The sequence below is a fragment of the Sylvia atricapilla genome, chromosome 4 (genome assembly GCF_009819655.1).
Source record: "Sylvia atricapilla isolate bSylAtr1 chromosome 4, bSylAtr1.pri, whole genome shotgun sequence".
NCBI classification, from domain to species: Eukaryota; Metazoa; Chordata; class Aves; order Passeriformes; family Sylviidae; genus Sylvia; species Sylvia atricapilla.
Genome location: NC_089143.1, coordinates 38,697,877 through 38,720,784, shown reverse-complemented (window position 1 = coordinate 38,720,784; position 22,908 = coordinate 38,697,877). Strand labels below are relative to the sequence as shown.

General features: G+C 35.6%; 1 protein-coding gene across 2 annotated transcripts in view; it reads right to left on the bottom strand.

Annotated features, from left to right (window-relative positions):
- Window positions 1-22,908, bottom strand: part of SH3RF1 (SH3 domain containing ring finger 1) — an 83,776-nt gene that overhangs the window by 38,618 nt on the left and 22,250 nt on the right. The gene's annotated exons all lie outside the window — the stretch shown is intronic.

Below are 22,908 nucleotides of genomic sequence, written 5' to 3'. Positions count from 1 at the left end.
AGGAATTTAAAAGTATTGCCTTAAGGCCTAAGCAATCACACTAATAATATGGAAGGTTAGGAAGGGACATTTTCCAAAGGCACTTCTCCCAGTCCCTTTCTGTCACACCTTTGTAAACATTTTTTTTTTCAAACTAAAAAATGTGTCTTTAGAATGCTACCATTTTTCCTTTGCATAGTCAAAATGCAAAGCTCTCAGCTACTTCCTTTCTCAAAGTTTCTTAAGAAAGTTCTGTACACTTTCCACTGAACTAAACTCCTAAGTTAATAAAATAAGTAAGTAAAAAAAAAAAAGGAGAAAGTGGAGGAGAAAATAATTATATCCTGCACACAGCACATCCCCAAATATTTTAACTGTATGCACTTGGCAGGTTCAAGATTGCTTCTTCCAAAAGCAAACAAAATGAATTATGAGAAAACTGCTCTGCACAGGAACGACTGAGGAGGTAACTTTCAAGATGCAGAATAGAATGCAGGTCTGTATTGCTGTTGATTTGCATATCAAACGATTCCATTCCAAACCTTTAAAAACCTTTCAATTAATTGTTTACCACAAAACATTTCTGCTTTGAAAAACCACAGATCCTTGTAAAAATCTAAACAAAACCTTCAATTGTGCACTACATAGAGCTAGGATGTTTATATAAAATAGCTATTTCCAAAAGCAATGATTTGTTTGAAAGGTCTGCTCTTATAAGCTGTTGCACCAACACCACTTCTCAAACTGAGAGTGCCCCTATCTCCATTGGTTTTCTCTTAGTATGTTACACCTCATGGGTATTTGATGTCTCCATCAAAATTTTTCTTGTCCCAGTGCCACCATACAGCAGCATGGACCTCCTAATCTCTTTTAGCACATCAAGTTAATATGCAGCACAGATTCACTCTGCACTTAGATTCTCCTAGCAACGTAATTTCCAATGCATTCTCTTTTCAGTTAATATCACCTATGGCTTCTAAGACAAAAACACGGCATACTGCAAGAAGGAAAAACATCCACCCCTCTAGGCAAGGATACATCTAAAATTCTGAGAATGGATAGTGGGACTTACTAGTCCTACTGTGAAGTGCCACTAACTTCTGTACATCCCTGAAGAAGTCTCAGTGTGGGATGTGAGAATATATCTAATGTTCCCCAATTATATCCAATTTCTCATTATAAAAACCCCCAAGAACATCCAAAGTTACAAAGGTAGGAACACTGAGTGCTTCAGAAAGTTTTATTATTCCAAATTCCTCTACTCCTATAAAACTGCAATTGCAGTTACTAATTTCATGTTTTTGAAGAACAGTTTGGAAAAAGAAAAATAGATGCAGTTGATTACTAATCCACTAATGTACTTCTATTTCTTTTCTAGCCGGCTTGAAAAAAGTGTCTTTATAATTGTAAGACAAACTTTTTTTTGGCGGAGGGAGAAAAGAAGGAAATGAACTGGAAAAATGCAGCAAGAAAATAAGCAAACAAATTTTAAAATATCAGGATAAAGTACATGAAGGTCAAATGCCTGACAAAGGCCTAGCAAAAGACTTTGAAATAGTATGTCTCAAGTACTTTTCTAAGATACATATATCCCTGAAGCTCAGAGTACAGAACTATCTGACTGTCTAAAATACCTAATTGCAAGATGGCACTTCTGTGTTTATCAAGAAGCCTCATTTTGCATAGTTATCTAGTAAATACCTTTCATAACTACTCCCTCCCATCCAAAATCTGTTACAGGAAGTGTGAAAACTTCGTAGTGCAAAGAGTTTCTTAAGTATCACTTGCTTTTCTGCTTATTATATGAACATAAAACCATAAAAAAAAACAACAAAAGAAAACCCTTCTGACCACTACCGAAATACAGGCCACATCTCAATGTGAAACCCTAAATTCCTTCTTACATGGCTAATACATAGTCCTCTCTTTTACTCTTCATTTTAGTTTCCACATACACTGGAAATTACACATCTTTGGCATTCTTTTGCTGCTGCCTAAATTCATGCTTATCCTTCTAATACAGTGATTTAGAATTTACTTTCACTGTCAAAAGCCATAAATGCAATTGCCTAAACAGCCAAATAATTAATCGCCAAGCAAATTCTGAGCATCAAGTCCAGAACAAAGAGAGATTTTCACATAAACTCAGAATGCTTTTCTTTCCTATTGGCTTAATGGGAGGCAGCTAGAGAAGCCCCATATGCCCTTCCACATCTGCCCTTCTAACTGAACTGCCATCTAACCTTATAACAACTTCTATCAGTCACCAAAAAGAAAAAAAAAATCACCTAAACATAAAGAAAACAACATCTTTCTGCAATCTACACAGTCTGCAGGGCAGACATATCATACATGACAGCTGGTGAGATTTCTGTATCATATGTAGTAGTTAAAAGGACACAGTCAACAGCAATCTCAGAGAAAGGAACCATCGTGCAATTTTAGAACCAATCTCCATTTGGGTTAATACAATTTTTTTTTCTAATACATTAACACAAAACCTCACCACACAAGAAAGAAATAAAAGGGAATCTACATAAACCCATAGGGCATTGCTAACACCTAGAAAAGATTACATGATTAATTCCGAACTACCAGGCAGTGCTATGCTGAAGTAGTGGTAACTAAATTGAACTATGTCATCTGCCAGTCTTTTCATGGCTAATCTTCTGTCATTTTTTGCATTAAACAGAAGCCATAAATATTGGAAAGGTAGATGTATTTTACTGACTGCATATCAAATTCTCTCGTAAACTTTACAACAGCACTTTACAAATCTCTTAACATAACACATTCTGCTTGCTTACTTTACAAGAAAAAAACCCCCCAAACATTCATCTACCGAATGTAGAAGATTGGAACACTTGGTTTCTCAACAACTCACTGGGACACAGGAGGCCCTTGTCCCTTCTTCAGGGAGCTGATATTCTAATACAAGCTGCAGAAGTTCCAGAGGGTTTACCAACAATACAAAAATTTAAGAGTAATGCTTTGTATTGTTCTAAAGGTTTTTACACTTTGAAAACGAACATAAAGAAGCTTCTCTCAATGTGATGTGCAAATGAATACGTTTACTTTTTGCACCAAGAAAACGTAAAGCAATTCCAGATGAGAAGACAGACTGAAAAAAAATCTAATCTAAAAATCTAAAAAATAAGAAATGAGAAATGAGATCGCTAAAAGCAAAATCTTACGGAGCTTTGAAGGTGAGGAGTTAGAACATGATACAGAATTAGCAAAGAGAGCAAATGACTCTGAATAAGGGAGTGACTTTGGTGAGATTATTCTTGGTGAGATCAGCATGAAGAAATGTTCCTTTAATCTCTCAAATACTTTGCTGCCAAAACTTGGTCAATGGAAAAACACAGAGCTGCAAATTAAGAGGTTGCTGCGTTTTTTGATGAAAACCTATCGAGGCTGACAGGCCTGACTTTTTATCTGAGCATGCTTTGCTTTGCACTATGATCAAGTGTGAATTTGCTCCCCACCAAAACAGTACGAGCTCTAAAATTACAACAGCACTGTTAATGGTATTTAAAATGAGAGTGACCACAGGCATCTCTTCTGTCTGAATTTGATTTTACAGTCCTGAGATAGCATCTGACATTCCATTACCTTCTGAGAGTTTTTTGGTTTATTTACCATCACTTCCACTATTTTGTAAATGCTCGGGTGCTTGTTTAACCTTCTAAATGAGACCAACATCACCATCACACATCCTTCTCAGGTATTCTCTGCAAATTTTGTTGCCAGAAACTGGAGGGACTTTTGTTAAGCTTGATTTAAAACTGGTATCATGTCTTCTTTCTCTTAAAACCCCTCACTCTCTTGAAGTTCATTTGGAATCGATTTGATTCCTTTACTATCCTGACTTCAAATAGGTTCTTGCCTGTTGCAGAAAGGAAAAGGTGCTAATCTTGGCTGTCACTGTAGTATACACAAATATACATCCACTGCATGCACAGACTAAATAACAAACTCTATTTTCTATTTGTTCTTACTCATCTTAAATTTTTCATGCTGGAAAGCAAAAGATTTTTATGGTTCTCTACTTGAAGCAGCTGGTTGGAATTTTGAAAAGGCAACTAATCCTAGCTGAAATCATGCATCTTTTTTTAATATAAAGTTCCTGTATGCTCTTTATTATAACTAAGGATGCCGAAGAATGCTACATTAACATTTATCTTGTGCAGTGACAAGCTGGAGTTTGCAGTTCCTGGTTATTTCATCCAGTCTGTAGAAGCAGACAAACAGCCTTCTGCTCAGCTTAGTACTACTCGAACAGGCTTGAACGCATAGTGCCTACAAGAAAGGATTATGCTTCACATTTCATACTGTTCAAATGAGTCTCTTTTAACATAAAAGCATTACCATAAAAACCCAAACCAATCCGTATGTCTTGAGTTATGAGGTCTGAATTGCTACGTAACTTAGCATCACTACACTCCCATCTGCTGTCACTGTACCTGTACAAGCTCTCTCTGAGTTCTGGCTTTTTTATCCTGTACCTTCATGCTCATTATCTCTTAATTCCTTCAGCATCTTTCATCCTCATTTCCACCTTCCTCATGCTTCATTTCTACAGGGGAGGTCAGTCACACTCAGTCCACTAAGCCATTCTGCAAGCCTATCCCACCGCCCCTGCTGTCTCTGTCCCTGGAGGTGAATTGGCTCTTCTCTTTAAGTAGTGTGGAAAGCGATATTCCATGTGTTTATCTTAATTAACCCCTTATTCCATTAAAAGTTGCCACTGGCTTTACATGGCAGCTAGCAATGAAGCAAGACGATGAACTCCAGCATGCCCTGGCCAGGTTTTCCCCCAAGCTGCTCAAGCCTAGACTGTCCTTCACTGTACAGGAGTGCCTAATTCTTACAAAAACTATCAGCTCAAATGAAGCAAAATTTCTCTGCTCCAACTCCACCGTCAAGAGGCAAGGAGAGTTATTTCAAGTATAAAACAAAGTATAACTAGATAATTCAGGGAAGACAGATAAGGATTTCTCATTTTGCTTTTCAATGCAATTGCTTCTCCAAAAGGTTTGTTGTGGTTTTGAGCAAGACAGGTGAGGAAGGGTTAGAAATGCTAGGTAACAGGAGGCTTACATTGCAAGGATAACCTGTTCACCTCTCAGTCTTTTATTGCAGAAAAGGTATCAGAACTTGGGCCCAAGGAGGTCATAAATTAGTCTGACTCTGCTTACACCTGTTCTGCTCCTCTAGTCCACTGGCACTGTTACCATGTTATTAATAGCTTGTTATAATAAACAGAACAGATTGCACTGCAACACAGAAACTAGAAGCAGTTAAACTACTTCAATGAATGATCTTTCAGCAACTGTGTCTGCATTCACTGTGGAAGGAAGATGAAATTTGACATTAACAGGGTGATCATTACTGTGCTGTCATAACACAGATTAAATCTCTATGTTTACATATGATTTCATCAGGAAATCTTCCACCTTTTTTTTTTTAATATTTGGTAGACATTGCCTATAAATTGCAACCTTTTAGCCATACATGCCCAAAGCTGCTTCTTGAAGGTAGTCCTCTATTTCAAAATACACATCCTTTCTACTTCAAGCAACAATTTAATAACAATTCTACTCTATTGTCATATACATTTTACTAAAAACCCTTCACCTCACTGAATGTTATGAGAATTTTGTAGCCACTTTGTAAACCAACATCTCTTGCACTTAGACCACAATTCAGGAGTCTCTGTTTCTATAAAAAAAAACAAGCCTATACAAGAGTTGGGGCTCTTTTACTCTCAAGTATTTGAAAAAGTTAAGGAAAGTAATTTTTTTCCACTTTATGATAGAAACACAAAAGAAATAATCCATTCTTTCATCCAGTTGAAGAAAAATTACCATTTTACTTCCACAGCAAAGAGGGTTTACATTTTACACTATTAACTGTTTCAGATCTGCTTATAGTTTTCATTTATATGCTCTTGCCAAAAATGAAAATGTATGTTTCTATATGATTTTAATCAAACAGCTATATGAATAAAAACATTTAGTAAGTAGCATATTCGGTACTTTTTTTTTTCTTTTTTTTTTTTTTTTTTTTTGAGCAGCCTTTACATAACATATATTAAGAACACTGCTTTTTTTCAAATGAAATTAAAATGGAACATGTTCTCCAACAGTGGTCTACTCATCCAAACATTCTCTTTTCAATCAGAATCAGAGTAGAATTTACTCAAAGTATTACCTTTGAAGAAATACAGGCTGTGGCCACCAAGCCCTTAGCATTCACTGTTTTTCTTCTATAGATCCATTCCCACTACAGATTATTTGTAACACAGATCCAGACAAACTTTTCCCAGCCTAAAGTTTTTTAATCTTTTGGTTGTAAAATGTGATAAATGCCATGATCTCAATGTTTTCTTTGAAATAATTAAAGCAGTTCTTACTCCAGCCAGGTTAATCTCATTAAAAGTTTATTCCACGGAAGTTAATTCCGTGATATTCTTCCACTGTACAAGGGCTTCCTGTCTTTAAGACACCACAGTAAGCAAATTAGTAATTATCTACAGAATAATTATGTTCCATAAATAAATACTCAAGAACAGCTCACAAGAAGTACAACTTTCTCATTTAAATAAAAAGTATTTTAATTAAGCAAGTGCAACCATAATGTATTATTATGGGAAAGCACTGCTGTGGAGCCAAGAGTTAAGAATCAGATAGGATAATGAAAGGTTGACAGCTCTTCAATTCCCTCTCTTAACTATTCATGCTACTCAACTGGTTGAGATATATTTGGAAAGCAGAATTCAGTCATCTTGCTTCAGAGTTCTCTGACACAGACTCCACTAAGGCCTGATGGAAGACAACTCCTGGAGCAGGACTCTCAAAGTGAAACTCCACCTCTTTTTGTCACCATGGTAGGACAGCAGGCACCTTTAAGCCCACTGCTAATGGAGCTGGTTTTGCTCAGCTCTTGTTATGAGACTGTATCTTATTTCTACAGAATGAAACAGATCAATTACTCTTTAAAGAAACACAGATATATAGGAAAAGCCCTATGAATCACAAAAACATGAACAAAGCCCTCAGCTTTGTAACTGTTCCACTCAGGATGTTTATGTGAATTGGTGCTGACACAGAAATAGGGACCTGAATAACACCCTGAATACTTATTCCTGTAGGTACAAAACTTGCATATGGTGAAACAACACTCACATTAGGTCATCATGCCGTCATCACATGCTTTCAGTGACTGGGCAAGGTAAATACTCTTCAGCCACTGACTTAAGCTCAAAGTGAAACCAATTATCTTGTAAGCAAAACCCCCCCTCCATGTTTCACCTAACTAACCTTCCTGTCAAGTTTTCTTGACATTCCAGTTTTTCTCTGTTCACTCAACTCTGTTCCCTCTTTTTAGGATGGCTGAGGTTAAGGATTTGATGTGATCCTAGACACAGTTTTGGAACGTATAGTATAGAAATACCAATGTACATCACGACATTCTGTCCAAAATGTGCAGCCTTCAAGAGAGCTGACTCACAAGTGTGTCCCTGCACTGCCTCAAAGCCAGATTGTAAGGCTGTTTCTAAAGAGCCCATTAAGGCTGTGATGCAGAACACTTTTTCCAGAAAGGCACCAAGTCTTTAACTGAAAACATTGATAGATAGACAATTTATCCATTAGTAGATTTTCACTGGCATCCCATGCTACAATGATTTAGAAGCTTCTTAATGCACTTGTGCACTCACGGCGACTTTAGTCTGTTATTTATTATCACGCTTCTGATTACGAAAAGCTGTCATTTGTATTACTTTTGTAATTCCTTCATTCTGCCACTCGCTATATGAAACTAGTACTACTGATTTTGGTAAAGTAGCCTTTTTTGAATCACCAAATATACACGTCAGGGGTTGCTTATATTGAACAAATTGTTCCTTTTTATAAGCAACCCATACTTTGTCTTGAACTTCATTATGACAGTTCATAATTATTGGATTCCTGGACTAAGAAATTATACTTCGATCATAATTTATAAGGTTCAATACCTTCTAAAAAACTAAAATAAAACATCTATAAACTAACATTATATTAATACAACTTGAATGAGATCTTCAGAATAAGACTAATGTACTGAAGAATTTCAGTCTGAGACACTCCTTCCTTGACATCACATTAAAAGCTTAAATAATTTTTCCATTTTTAAGCTTTTAAAAAAATTTATTTAAAGAGTTTACAATTAATTACATATATTCTTTCCCTTTGCTCTCTTGTCCTTCTAATATTTAAGCCCTTCTCACCTTTCTCAATAGATTAAGTTCACCCAGGTACAAAGTCACACTGATCCTATTTCATAATCTCTATCAGTTATGAATCCTGGACAACAGCATTCAGACTGTCAGAATACATATACAGAATCTGTGAAGTGCTACTCCTAAATGTATTCAAAATCCTTCCAACGCAACAAGGTATTGTTTACATCTGCAGATACTTTCAGTGGAAAAAAAAAATTCCAATATTCCCTACACTGGAAGCAAACTCCAAGAAGGTATTCAGAAATCTGGGATTCACCAAATCAGAATGGTTACATTGATGATACCATTAATGCCTCTGCACCACACAAAGTATCTCCTCAAATATGAAAGAGGAATCAAGTCACACGAACACAAGTTCTGCAGCTGGGCAATATTAACACAGAAACGGCAAATGAATTACACTTGTGCCAATTTTCACGTACTTTCATAATTCAGTCATATAATTCCAATTTCTCTGACAAGTCCTCTAATCTTGGCATTTATTTCAAAACTCTAGGCTTTACAGGTACTTAAACATACACCCTGATGGATTCACAAACAAATTTAAAACTCTTTTAGCTCTAGAACAAATAAGGTTTTAAAATGTGGAAATTAAAGTAAGGTTATTACCTCCTTAAAGTAATCTTAAAATAAGGTTATCACCTCCATTCCTGACATTTTCTTTTCCTTAAACCAGAGTTTGTAAGGCCTTCCCCTACCATCGTGCCTCCTCTACAGGCAGCTCAAATCTTTCCTATTAGTAGGCTTGTCTGAAGTCTTCTCTGGATTCCTTAACAATCTGTATATAATTTAGGAAGGAAAGGCCAAAGGAATAACTTTCTGTGATGACTGTAACAGGAGTCCTTATTTACTAAAACTGTAAGACTTTCCACTTTTTTCGGTTCCCTGAATTCAACCTATAAACTTTGCAGACTGAGGAGGAAATCTAAACACAAAAAAGAAGCCACAGATTCTCTATTTAAACACAGTTTAAGATACAAAAGGAAGGCTACCACAGTTCTTTTTCCAAAATATCAGTTAAAAATAGAAAAACTCCAGGAAATTTCTTTAATATTATGTTGATTATCAATCATAAATTCCTGGCAATGTTAAAAAGAAATAAGAATACATAAGGTCTAGCTAGAAAAAATACCCAAAATAGTGTCTTAAGCATGTCTTCATTTTTAATTTACATTTTTGGGGAACACCAAGAAAAGTCTCTTGTGAAACATATCAGAGTACTTTCCTTGTGACATGTCTCCATTTTGGTTAGACATGAACATGATCATCCCGCAGTACAAACAAAATTCTACCCTTCAGAAAAAATGAGTGTGACACCATGGTGCTCCTAAGTATTCTGCTGTGTACATGCACACACTTCTGCAAACCTCATTTATCATCCACACATCAGGCAAAATACATTGCAAATTTATTACATTGCCTAAAGGAAATAAAACACATTATCTCATTATTCAAGTGTTCAAATGAAATTTCCTTTCAGTTTTTAAGTCTACATTAGCAGCTTATATTTAGTTTAAACTTCCAGATAAACAGTAAATAATTAGCTCTTCGTAAAAATGGCAAGAGAGTGTCTACTGTGCTCCTTGCATCACAATGTTTTTGCAGTTTTCAAACTTTCAGCTGGGAGTGCTTAATACATCTTTCTATTTGTTTTGCAGGGCTATACTGCTCAATAGTTTGGTAACATAAGGTTTGACTGCTTGATGTTCCAATTAAATCATTAAGATGTTATGAAACATCAGACACTGCCTCTCCTCTCCCTTCCTTAAAAAAAAAAAAAAAGCCCAAAACCAACCAACAAATGAACCAAAAAAGACATTTCTGGAATGTATTTACATAGTTTGGTGCAAGTAACCAAAGCACTGTATTAAATTGCCCTTGCAAATACACTGCTAACTAGTGACAAGTAAAAGCTTCTCCAGATTTGCAAAATGTAGTACAGCTTGATTTCCAAAATTTCTTTTACTTGTATCTCTAACACTGTCCCTAAAATGTTTTCTGTTAAATTCAACATGAGCCTTTGAATACTGTACAGAGAAGTTAAGCACAAAAACATATCAGAGAACGACATTTTAGAAATCAGCATTGTCATCATTATGAATCAGGATGTATTTTAAAAGCATGTAATTGATTTTCTTTTAAAATACTAAAGACAACAATAAAAAAGCCACACAAACTTTGGAATCCTGTTCTCAATGGCAACAGTTATTGTTAACATCTGCTCTAAACATGAGCTAGAATATAAACCTTAATAATGTGGATGAAAATTCCAAGATTCAATACGACTTTACAGAAAAAAACCCCAGATTTGTATGAAATGTTCCATGTCTCCTATGGAGCCAAAGGCAATTTTTAGCTTGATTACATCTGAAAAGGAATCCCTGCGGTCTTGGCCAGCTCCACTCCTCTCTCTATCAAGCTGCATTAAAACAAGCAGGCACAAAAAAAAGGCAGACTGCCACATTAGTGCCATCCTCTGCCTGGTTCTGTGGCTGCTGGCTGCTCACTGAGCACATGGATAATCTGACACCAGCTCCAAGTGTCCCTGTTCCAGAAGGCTGCTAGGGGACATAAGAGCGATAAGGGATACTGGCAAACCCCAAACACTACGGGACCAGTTAACATAGAGGACAAAAAGAGGCATGACAGGTCACTCCAGCATTGGTACAGACCTAAATAAATCTTAATCTAATGAAAGTAAGTAACCTCCTTAAAAAGGAAACTTAAAACTGAAATGCCTTTCAAGAAAGTTACACATGCACAAACTGGAGAAATAAGGTAGTGGTCTACTTTTCCCCAGCCAAAGGAACAAAGGAACAGGAACAGTCTTTTCCTTTGCTTGGGTTCAGTGGTTTGACTGTTGCAGTTTATCACTATTCAACATATTGAACAAAGACCAATCAGCCAGTAAAGGGAAAATTGCTAGAAAGCAAACATACACGCAAGGTACCAAACTAACAATTATAGAGTAACCACAGCTTCAACAACACACAAACTGAGATAATGAGATTCACCTGGTCTTTCTAGGGAAGAAAGTTTTCTGCCTGTGCTTCCAGATCAGCCCACACAGACCAAGCACTTCATTTACTGACAAATGTCCATTATCTTATTCTCTTTGTTAAATAAAATTATCTGCCTTGATAGAGAATCACAAATCCAGAATTCCTAATAAAAAAGCTCCTGGCTGAGAGGACAGCAACAGCCAGACCCAACTGTGTAAAACAGCCATCAAAATCCAGACTGCAGCTACCCTGCAGCTCCTTGAGCAGTCACTGCTCCACCTTCATACAAAGAGAAAAACCACACCTATCCTATTAGCTCAGCCTAGCCTAGCCTAAATAAAGCAAGCCCCAGTTTGTGAATTATGTTACAGGGTGACCAGTGAGCATAAGGACTGCTGATAGCAGTTCAGAGCACCAGGGAGCCAAACACTTGCAGATCAGAAAAGCTAGGAGCAACTCATTATTTAGCTGGCTCTTACTAAGGACCAGGACTACCAACATACTCCTAAGTAAAAGCTCACCTCAACAGCTTCTGGTAAAAATGACATCATATTGACTTCAGCTTGCTTTGTGTTCTCAAGCTTGCTTTGTGTTGTCAGTCATTGATCTGAAATAATTTACTGCCTCTTCTGAACTGTTACCTTTGTTACATCAGTGTGGCTTCGTGGTCAGTGAAGGGGGCTGGCATTCTAAAAATACCAGACAGGCTGTAATCCACTATGTTCCAGAAGCCCTTATCACACCCATGAAATTCAAGAACAAACACAGAAATACAGTACTTAAAATCTTACCTATATGACATACCTGAAGTCTTCTAAAAGAATGGACTGTTTCCTGCACTCAAAATGCCCCTCTAGAGAAAGATCTCACATCAAAAACAGGAAAGCAAAGGATGCCAGTCTAGTCTTCAAAGAGGTGATAATCTATTGGTTCATCCGCAAGACATATTTCAGATTTTCCATAAATTAAGCTGATGTTTTGGAACACAGAATGTACTAAACTACTTGTTTTACATAACCATAGAGAAATTATTCTCCCATTACATCACTCCCAAAAGGTCATCATAATGATACTTCATTAACAAAGGTTCAACTAAAATGGACCTAAAAGCTCCTAGAATGAGCTTTTTTCTCCTTAGATGAGATTTTGATACCCAAGTTAGCCCAGTAAATAACAACTCAAAGTTGAAATATTAGGCCTTTTTTTACTCTTAAATTAAATTAACAAATTAAATTATGCTAATATATAGAATGCTAATAAAGTTTCTCAGCTTTAGTCCTCTGAGATTATATCAGTAAAGTATAAAGTCAAAAGAAAAATTAGTCAGAACAAATTTTAATATATTTGGACTGTATAAAATAAAACATAACATGGATCTTCCTCTATACAGACACTTTGCCTCGGGGGCTTTTGTTGGTTTTTTTATATAATTATGCATACACAGAGGTTCTAATATAAAAAATTAGCTTGAAAATTTGAACATAGTAACAGAAATGAAATTTCACCTTTTAACATTAGAAGTTGAAGAAATCTGGACTTTTCTAAGAGTTCTAGACCTCCACAAGCTATTTCAAGCAACAAGATTCTTCCTGTAAAAGTTGTTTGGTGCTTAGTAGATAAAAAATTATATATATATATATCTAACTCTGTTTAAGTATCTGTACCATCACTGTGACTGCAAAGGACTTGCCAAACTTGATCTCCTCATCTTTGCTACAACTGGTCACCCCGGAATAAATACTTTACAGGTTAAGAGTTTTATGCTTCTCCTGTCCTCAATTTTATCTTCTGCTCTTCATAAATTTCAACCTGCTCCCTTCCAGTCTTTGAGGAAGAACAACTTTTCTTTATACCCTGTTCTGATAAAGGATTCAGAAAATATATCATTAAATTGTATTATTAAATAATATTAAATTATATTATTAAATGTATTATTAAAAAAACCCAAAATTAAACAAAGCCCTATTAAGCTTCTAAAGCTGTTAGTTTAACCCTCTACCTTTAAAGGATGTGAATTAACTTTTTTTTTTTTTTTCTTTTTTTTTTTACCTTTCCTCAAACAAATAAAATAATGTTTTTGATTTGGGTGGAGTGGGGTTTTTTGCCTTTTTTTATTATATCCAGCAATTAGTTTACTCCAGCAAAGACAACAGTTCTGCATCATTAACACTCCAAATATTTGCTGTTCCCTACTGCCTTGCATTTACATACAAGTATTGTTTATTAAAATCCCTTGGAATCTCGATTGTTCACAGGTAGACAGGTAGATCATGCTAAGTGGAGTGGGGAAAGGCTTTGAACAGTCTGAGAGCAGAAGTGGTTTCCATGGCAGAACTCCATACCCAGACCAACTGAGCAGCAATCCATCTCCTCAGGGAGTTCAGTGATTGCTCTGACAAAGTAAGAGATAACAACCTGCCCAACTAGAAGTTTTTTTTTTTTATGTAAAGAGTGATAAAGTACTGGAAATGTCTGCCCGGGGAGGTGGTGGAGTCCCCGTCCCTGGATGTGTTTAAAAAAAGTCTGGATGTGGCACTTGGTGCCATGGTTTAGTCGAGGTGTTAGGGCTGGGTTGGACTCGATGATCTTGGAGGTCTCTTCCAACCTAATCATTCTATGATTCTGTGAACTAGTTCCTTCCAGAAGCATCAAAAGCTCAGTTTTGTTGTGTTTTGTCCAAAGATTAAGCGATGCCACAGAGCCACAGAAAACTGCACTATGGACAGAGAAAGCTTTATGTCAAAAAGCATTCGAATTTATTTTATTAAAATATTTACAAAATAAGGAACTTAATCCAGAACTTGAAGAAATGAAGAGTGGAAAAGGTAGTAAAGAAAATGAGAGAGTGACAAGAGGAAAGGTATGCCCTGTGCAAATTAGGAGATCCCTCCACAGAGTTAATACACTGTTTTTATATTTAAGAGAAAGAGTATTGCTGAGACATATTTCAACAAAAATTAGGATTTGAATCTAAAGACAACTTCTCTCACTGACTTCAGAAAGTGTTAATATTTTGCCTTGGTTTCAGACTGAAAAATCATTTAAAGATTTAATAATTTTCATATACTGGACTGATAACATGTTCATTTTCTGACGGCCAAGTAACTGGTTCAACAAATGTCATCGCACAGATCATGTCAGTATCTTCCCCCCTGCTCCCTTTTAACCAAAGAGCTAAAAAAAAAACCCCAACAGAAAACCTTAAGATATCATACTTAACTTCATCTGTTCAGGCAACAGGGGAAAACAATCCAAAAAAAGCCCTCTCTCTTAAGACAGAGGAAAAAAATATAACACAAGGTTTGTATTTTACCTACTGGTGTCATACTGGGATCTGAAAAAGAAAAGCATTTTAGTCAAACAACAAAGCAACCCCTCCAGCAATACAGAAAAGCTGGTCTCATTACTTCATTACTGGAACTAACTTACTTTAGACAGAAAGTAGTTCTACTGTCTCTTCCTTTCAAATACAATTTAGATTAAAAGACAGTAGCATTACATACTCAAGTCCTCCAAGCTTGCAAATTCTGGGAAGGCTTGCAGAACTTCACATTATCCCCCTATCATAATACAGTCGCTGATTATATGATCACTGTTTTTACTTTCTTGAGAAGAGACTGCATTATATAGTTTTCTTATAATTAATCAGTGAGCATAAATCTCCATGTCTTATTCATCTGACTAACCCAGAATACTCAATTTTCAGTTTCTCTTACTAAAGTTTTTATTAAATTAAACAAAATAAGGTTTTTAATAAATATTCAAAATTGTTCCAATGAGATGACAGAGTGGTGTAACTTCCATTTTACAGAGAGAGACAAAAAGTTAACAACCTAAAGTCCTCATTCCCTCTAGCAGACACTTGTTTTGCTCTTTTCTCTCTAGCTTTCCTTTTCAAAATACAGAACACTCTGTTTTGTACTTCAGAATTTCATACAATAGATACCAGTGATGGCAAACATCAACATGGTAAAACACACAAACAAATTTTCCATATAGGAAACTCTTTCAGACTTACAAATGGATAACATGTTATGAGTTAATACTGAAACATCTAAGAAATCTCAGAAAAAGAAAGATATCATGCAGTCACTAATTCAGATACAACATCTGAAGTACTCAGCTAGCCAAGAGACCAAATTATGCTCTATCTGTATGTAAACAGGAGGAATATTTTTCTTTTTCAAACACTCACAAGCAAAAACAGATAAGGAGAGCAAATTTATTGAGAATGCTTGAGACAGTATATTGATGGGATCACAAAAAGTAGCATTGCCATATCAAGCTTTGCACTATGGTTGTCAAATGTGAGTTAATAAGCTCAATATTCTTTGACAATGAAAAGAGATAAAAGTATTAGCTTTTGCAGAAAAAAAACCCAAAAACAAAACAGTCCCTTCCTTGCATTTCTGGTTCTCAGCACTTTTCTGGCCCTGCCTACCTGAGTGGATCAGCTAAATTACCAGTTAAATACCTTGGAGAAAGAGGAAAGAAGACTTATGAGCAACTGTAAGGAATAAAGCAACTCAAACACAAATTTTTAGAATAAAATATCATTTATATCCCATGCGCACATATCAAATGTCCCTTGCTTTAAAACCCACAACATCTGTTCTCTCCTTAGACTTTTATTTTTAGTCAGCTGTAGATAATCTCATATAAATACATCTGGCCCCAGAGAAACCAGCTGCAATATGCAAATTTTACTGAATGGAAAACATTTGGGAGATTATTTTCTAGCTGCCCCTTCCCAGACAGTTTCACTTGTTCCTTCCTCAAGATGGACAAAGCTCCACTTCCTCATGTGAGTAACTGAGACTTGATTCAAATACCATGACCAGGCATACATACATCATTGTACTTTCAACAGTAAAAACCCAGGTGCAACCTAAAGTCAAACCACTAAGACTTAAAGCCTTCAACTGTGGACCCTTCCTAGTTGTCAAAAAGAGTAATTGCTATAAAAAGTCAATGTGCACATCTCTCTTGTCATCCTCCACATCCTACTTGAAAGCAAATATTATTGAAAAACTATGTTTTGCAAATGTATTTTCCTGTTTTGAATAATCAACAAACTCCAGAAAACTACTGCAGTTAACATTAGAAAAAACCCTCCAAACTATTAAATGCACCATTTAAATTCATTGTGCTAAATAGTTTCTCATTCTGACAGAGTAATTTGAAGCCTGACTCATAGTTTGGATTACAGTATGTGAGACAGGCAACTGGAAATGCAAAAGCTAATGTCCATCAGCCTAGCTATTTTCTATATACTGTTTTTATATTAGCATTTCAAAGGATCTATGAATTAAAAATCAGCTGTCTCCAGATGTGCAGTGGGACTCCAGTTACTCCAAAAAACCTCATGAATTATGTCAGGAAATCCAAGAAAAAGTAATCAGTACTTCCAAATTACTTAATGCACTGTTAATGACTATGTTATTATAGCTTGCAAAATGCTTTTTAAAATCACAAGTGATGATTTAAAAATGCTCACACAAACACACTTATGGCAATGCACATAGACTCCTCTTAGGAATTGCTTATCACATTGGTAGTCAGCATCCATACTACGGCAGATTTTGTGCATTTTATCACACCTGTAACAACACAAAAAATTTAATCTCTCATTCTTCTGTTTCCAAAACCAATCAGCAATGTAACGTTACAGTTTAGTTAGGCAGTGCTACCAGAAGCCAGGCAGAATATCCTTTTCTGGGTGAACGAGTGCTAGTATCCATTCATATTTTGGCACAATCTTGTTAATTAGCAGCTAGACATTAATGCAGTTTTCTGCAATAACGACCTGTTATTTTAAGATGAAGTTTGTTTTGGACACTGAAGAAAAAAAGAGGGAATATTAAAACATATTACAATTTTTCCTTATGATGCCTCAAAACACGTAGCTGAATGCATTAGATAAACAAACATATGCAGTCAAAGTATAGTTTCCTTGGGAATAACCTTCTATTTTGCAGATGCATTGAAGGCTTTGAGTCTTAGAAGGAAGCACTTTGGAGAATGCTGAAGGTTAGATTGTGTTTTGTTTTCTCCGAATATTTGTTGCAGGGAATACAGACTCTAAGAGAAAAAATATGCTTTTCTGTTGGCCCTCATTTTTCCCAGCAGACAATAGCTGCTACTGTCCAGCGTTTAAATGACCTTTGCCCTGCCCTCCTACTTTGTTTCCCTTAGGAATGTTATTCATCCTTTTGTAACACTTTGCAACTCATTATTGCCTTACTTTTTCCTGCCACTTTTGTGTTGGCTTTTAAAGAGAACATATACACTGTTTCAGCCTAAAGGAAAAGAAAAAATTAAAAGGAAATCATTAGGATTTGAGAGGATGTCCAGGGACAAATATTCATGTTGAACTTCAATGTAATCTGGGTTTTTAACCCATAAATTTACCAGAAGTGGTTAGTTAACTTGCGGTAGACACAATTAATCACCACATTAAATACAAAATTTAAGGATATTTCTATTTTTCCTCATTATCCATTCTCTCATTGCTCTCATGTCTTCATCGACATTTCTTCATGTAGTTGTAATGGAAAAGAGGTTGCACCCCCACACATCTCAAACCAGTCTATATGTGATCTTTGTATAGTCACACCTTTCCTTAGAAAACCTGAATTTGTTTAGGAGAGACATAATCCTTATCTACACTAAGAGTTTTCACAACATATTCTCACTGTTGCTATTGCTGCTTCAGAAATACAGACACAGAGGAACAAAGGCACATCTGCTTTTGTAACACACCTGTGCAACTGAATATTAGAAGAGACTGAACTTCTTTTAATAACCACTCCTCACATATATAGAGGTATAGAATGTTTCTTTGAAAATTTCCTTGAAAAAGTAGCTGAAAAGAATAATCTCCACTTAAGAGTCTAAAGTATAAATGGCTCGACTTCCTTTTCACAGTCAGCAATGCAGAATACTAACATTTTCCTTGACCACAGTTCTTTGCCTAGGAGTAGTAAAGATACTGGCAATAAAACACAAAAGTATCCAAAGATTACAGAAAAGTGGCAGCTGCAAAGTGCAAAATTTTGAACTACTTTAGAAACTCCTACATATTGAAATATACTTTGGCAATCAAACCTAACTTTCAGAAATACATAAAGAGGGTATACAAAGCCTAAAATAAGTGGTTTGAATAATCCTTCTAAAAACTAAGCATTACAGGGAAACACTTACAAAAACTTACTGTTACAAAAATTATATAAAACATTATAAACAACACACTGACAATTTAGTTAACCCAATGAAATAGGCACAATTTAAACCACTGCCAAAACAAAAATGGTTTCTAGAGGATATGGTTGGGGAAACACTAAATTTTTTCAAAATTACAACTATCTACTGTGAACCAGTAACCCTGCAGGAAAAAAATATTTCTTCTCCTGTTAATTCACCAGACTATTTCTCCCCATGCTGGTGCTACACAGTAGCAAGAAAAGTGAAGTCTTTGTTTCCAGTCTTTCTTTTATTTATAGTTCTGTGCCTCCCAGAGCTCACAGCCTCAAGCAATGAAAACAGCCACTGGAAACATCGCGACATGGTGTCAAATCACACAAACAATTACTACTTCCACGTCCTGCCCTACTGTGGAAAACCAGAGCTCTCTCCTATAAAAGGATAGCTGATCTGTTGCACATGGTATTTCATTCTTTATATTTTTTCTTTTCTGATTTTTTCAATCCCACTTAATAACCCAGCTGCTAGTCACCATGCCAGAAACCAGTGAGAGGGTTTCACACAGCCGTGATTGCCAGTTCCTGCCTAACATCAGGATTTACAGGAACCCTCCTGCAATCCATCCCTCAATTCAGAACATCTCAACTTCCGCAAAAACAAGTAAATGCAAAGATCAGCCCAAATCATTTACCGCTTTGCCGACTGGCTTCTCATTCCTCAGGCTGAAATCCTTGGCACTTTAGCAGAGATGCTCTTGTCTGCCTTCCAGCTGCCTGCTGGGATGAGCAATATTTACCATCTTACTCTTCAATCAGAGGGCAACAAATAATAGCATGAGTTAAAAGGGGACCAATTCCCACTCCAGCAGGAGTATTTGAACTACTGTCTTCAGGGAAAAAATTCAAATAGCCTCCCACGTACTCACCAAAATTCAATGTTAAGAGTAGCTTTAATCTTTTAGATGCAACAGTGAAAATCTCCAGCCACTTCAGAGGGGAAGCAGTCAACAGCCTAACAGTGAGTGTCTTCTCCAGAGCCCAGCTGCTGGCAGCACAGAAACCTGCTCTGCTGTGGGTTTTCTTTCTGGAAAACTGTTCAGCATTTCAATGCTGGAACAGAATAATGTGAGTCACTCTATTGGAGGGCATGGATTTATTTCAGATTAATAGGGGAAAAATAATTTTACGTTTTACAATTACAGTCTTAAATTCTACTTTCATACATGATCATTTAGGATTAGATATGCACAGACCTTAGTGCTTAAAAAAATTATTATAAATTCATCTCTGCACAACTCAACATGTGAGGTAAGTTATGCACCATCTATCAGACAGAAAGCAATTCCAATCATATTTACTGTGATTTAAACATCACTCAATTTTTCAACTGCATTAGCTATAGACAATTCATACAGTTTTCTCATTAAAATGTCCCATCTATTCTAACTACATATAATGAAAGGTTTCTGGCTCATACCAGATGACAAATGTGAACAAAAACCACGAGAATATCTAATTAAGAAGAACTGGAAAATTATTAAATCAATTTCAGTTTGTCTTACTCTTTTACTAAAATAGGCACTATTTTAAAGTAAAACACTGGAGAGAAGTAAAAATTAAATTTACTGTGTCACAATATTTTACAATAACCAACAAATTGAAACTTGAAAAAATAATTGAAATAAGTCACCATATTTTAGACCTGCTTGCTACAAGTCCATAAAAGGTACAAAAAAAGTCTGCTTTTAAAGGTCAAAGTGATAGCATCATGCATACATAATAGATCATACACTTTTGCCATGTTGCAATAAAAATAAGAATAAATTTTACCAAAAAAACCCACCCTAAATATTTAAATTTCTTAATTTAAAAGAGGTATTTACCTTAAAAAATGTAGGCAAATGTAGCAGTCATTGAAAAAGTTCTGCATTTTGGTTATTACGGGGCTTTATTTCAGGTAGCAAATCAGCTTAAAAAAAAACACTCTCAGTTTAAACAAAAATATTGGATGCCACAGTTCATAGTTTACACTTGCTGTAGCAAAATTTGCTTAAAGCAACCCAAAACATGTTATTCTATTCCTATTTTAGATAATTGTAGTAACTCGTAACAGCATGATATGCTAATAGACTTCAAACAAGTAGAGCAAAATCGCTGAATTTTAACAGTTGGGACTATTAGTAGCACCAGAACATAATGCTACTTCTCTGATCACTTGAACAAAATTTGACAGGATGTTTAACATCACACTCTGAAATGATGCATACACGCTGAATTTAAGTGAACGTCACACTGCAGAATTTTTACAACTAGTGTGCTAATGTACATAGTTGGTTAATTCAACTCTTTCTACTCCACAGGGTAATACTCTCTACACTTAACCTCCAGATTTCCCTAATTAGCCCAAAGTAAAGCACTGAGCTCTGTGGGGATATCATGCTTATTATCAATCAATTCAAGGATAGCTAGACCTCAGAAGAAGCACCATGCCAAAGAGAAGAAAGTCCTATTTGTGTACCTGGTAGCAAACCAGTTAAAAGAAACCTATTAATGTACCAGGAAGTGTTCATTATAAAATGAAATTCATGCAACAAAATTTTAAAAAAATGAAGAAATTAAACAGAAGTTTGATTTTATTCTAATATGCATTGCAACATAGAAAACCTAATGCTGAAACTATAGTTACTATAGTTCGCTCACAGCATGCTCTGCAGTGATTTAGTATGTACTTCTCTAAGCTTTTATCAATCTCAGCAGAGTAAACTGAAACACACGTGTATCCAAGGTTTTAAAAACTGTATTATAAGATCATACAATGCAAGTAATTAAGGACTACATATGAAAAAGGCTAAAGACAAGACTCTATGCTAATTTAATTACAGATTTCTGAAGTGAATACTCAACTGTGTATTACTAAAGCTGCATACATGCAGCTAGAATAAGCAAAAAACATTTTTCTTTTTACTGAATGCATAATAGAAATACTTAAACATTTATTCAAAAGAAAAAATCACAAACACAGCACGCTATACAGGTAATCTAGTTTATCCTAAAAAAAATCTGATTTATATTGCTGCAATCTACAGGGAGTTTGTAACCACTTTTGCCAAGACTTGTCTATGTTCTTTTAATATTCTGTTTGACATTGGGAAATTCTTACTCATTTCATTTCATCAGTAAAATTATTTCCATTTCAACAAGTGTGTAGATACAATCTTAAAAAACTCATTTATGAGTAAGCAACCTTAATTTCTTGTATTACAGAGTTCAAGAGCAACATATATAATTGTAAAAATACCACACAATATTCTAGTGTAAACACCATCAATATGCAGTACTTCTATGTTTAAGATTTCTCACCATACCCACAAAGAAGATCTAAATGTGTTAGAAACCAAATGTTTTGTAAGTATACAAATTATACATGCTCATTTCATTAAAAAAGAGATATGCAGGGTTTCTAGAAAGACAAAAATACAATAAAGAACAGATCTGCTCCACTCACTACTTTAAAAAAAAATTTCTTTAAAACCAAATTAGGCTTCAAAATACAGTTGGAAATATCACATCCAAAAATCAGCTCTGTTTGCTAGCAGCTAACTCATAGCAATGCAAGTCCACTACTGAAATCAGTAATCTGCAATTTCCATAAGAAACCACTGAATCACAGAATGGTTGAGTTAGAAGAGACCTTCAAGATCCATTACCTACAACCCCTCTGCTGTAGGCAGGGACACCTTTCACTACACCAGATTGATCAAAGCCCCACCCCAACCTGTCCCTGAAAACTTCCAGTGCTGTGTCACCTACAGCTTTCTTTGGCAACCTGTTCCAGGTGCCAAGAAAATTCACCCTCACAGTAGAGAATTTCTTCCTAAGATCTAATGTAAATTGAACCTCTTCCAGTTTGAAGCCATCTCCCCATGTCCTATCACTCCACATCCTTGTGAGAGTCTCTCTCTAGCTCTCTTGTAGGCTCCCTTCAGGAAGCCCACTGGAAGGTTGCTCTAAGGTCTCCCTGGAGCCATCTCTTCTTCAGACTGAGCAACTACAATTTTCTCAGCTTGTCTTTACAGGAAAGGTCTTTCAGCCCTCTGATCATAAATAAATAAATACCTGCTTGTGTAAAACAGTACTACTTCTAATCTTTGTTTCAGGTGTAGTATTTTTTTGCTAAAAGTTTAGCATTAATTAAATAATATTTAATGTATTTAAGAAATAAAAAATAATTTGCTTTGGCATGCTTTCTGTAAATTACAACAACTGTGATATCTAGTTGCACAACCTAGAGAAATGCATTATTTCTTTTTTAGGGTACGTAGCTGTTTCCTCATTCCAATACCTAAATGTAGCACAAAATGATTTCTGACTCCCCTTAATCTTAGGCACAAAGTAAATAAGCAGTGGACAATTTTTTTTTTAAAAAAAGAATAAAGAT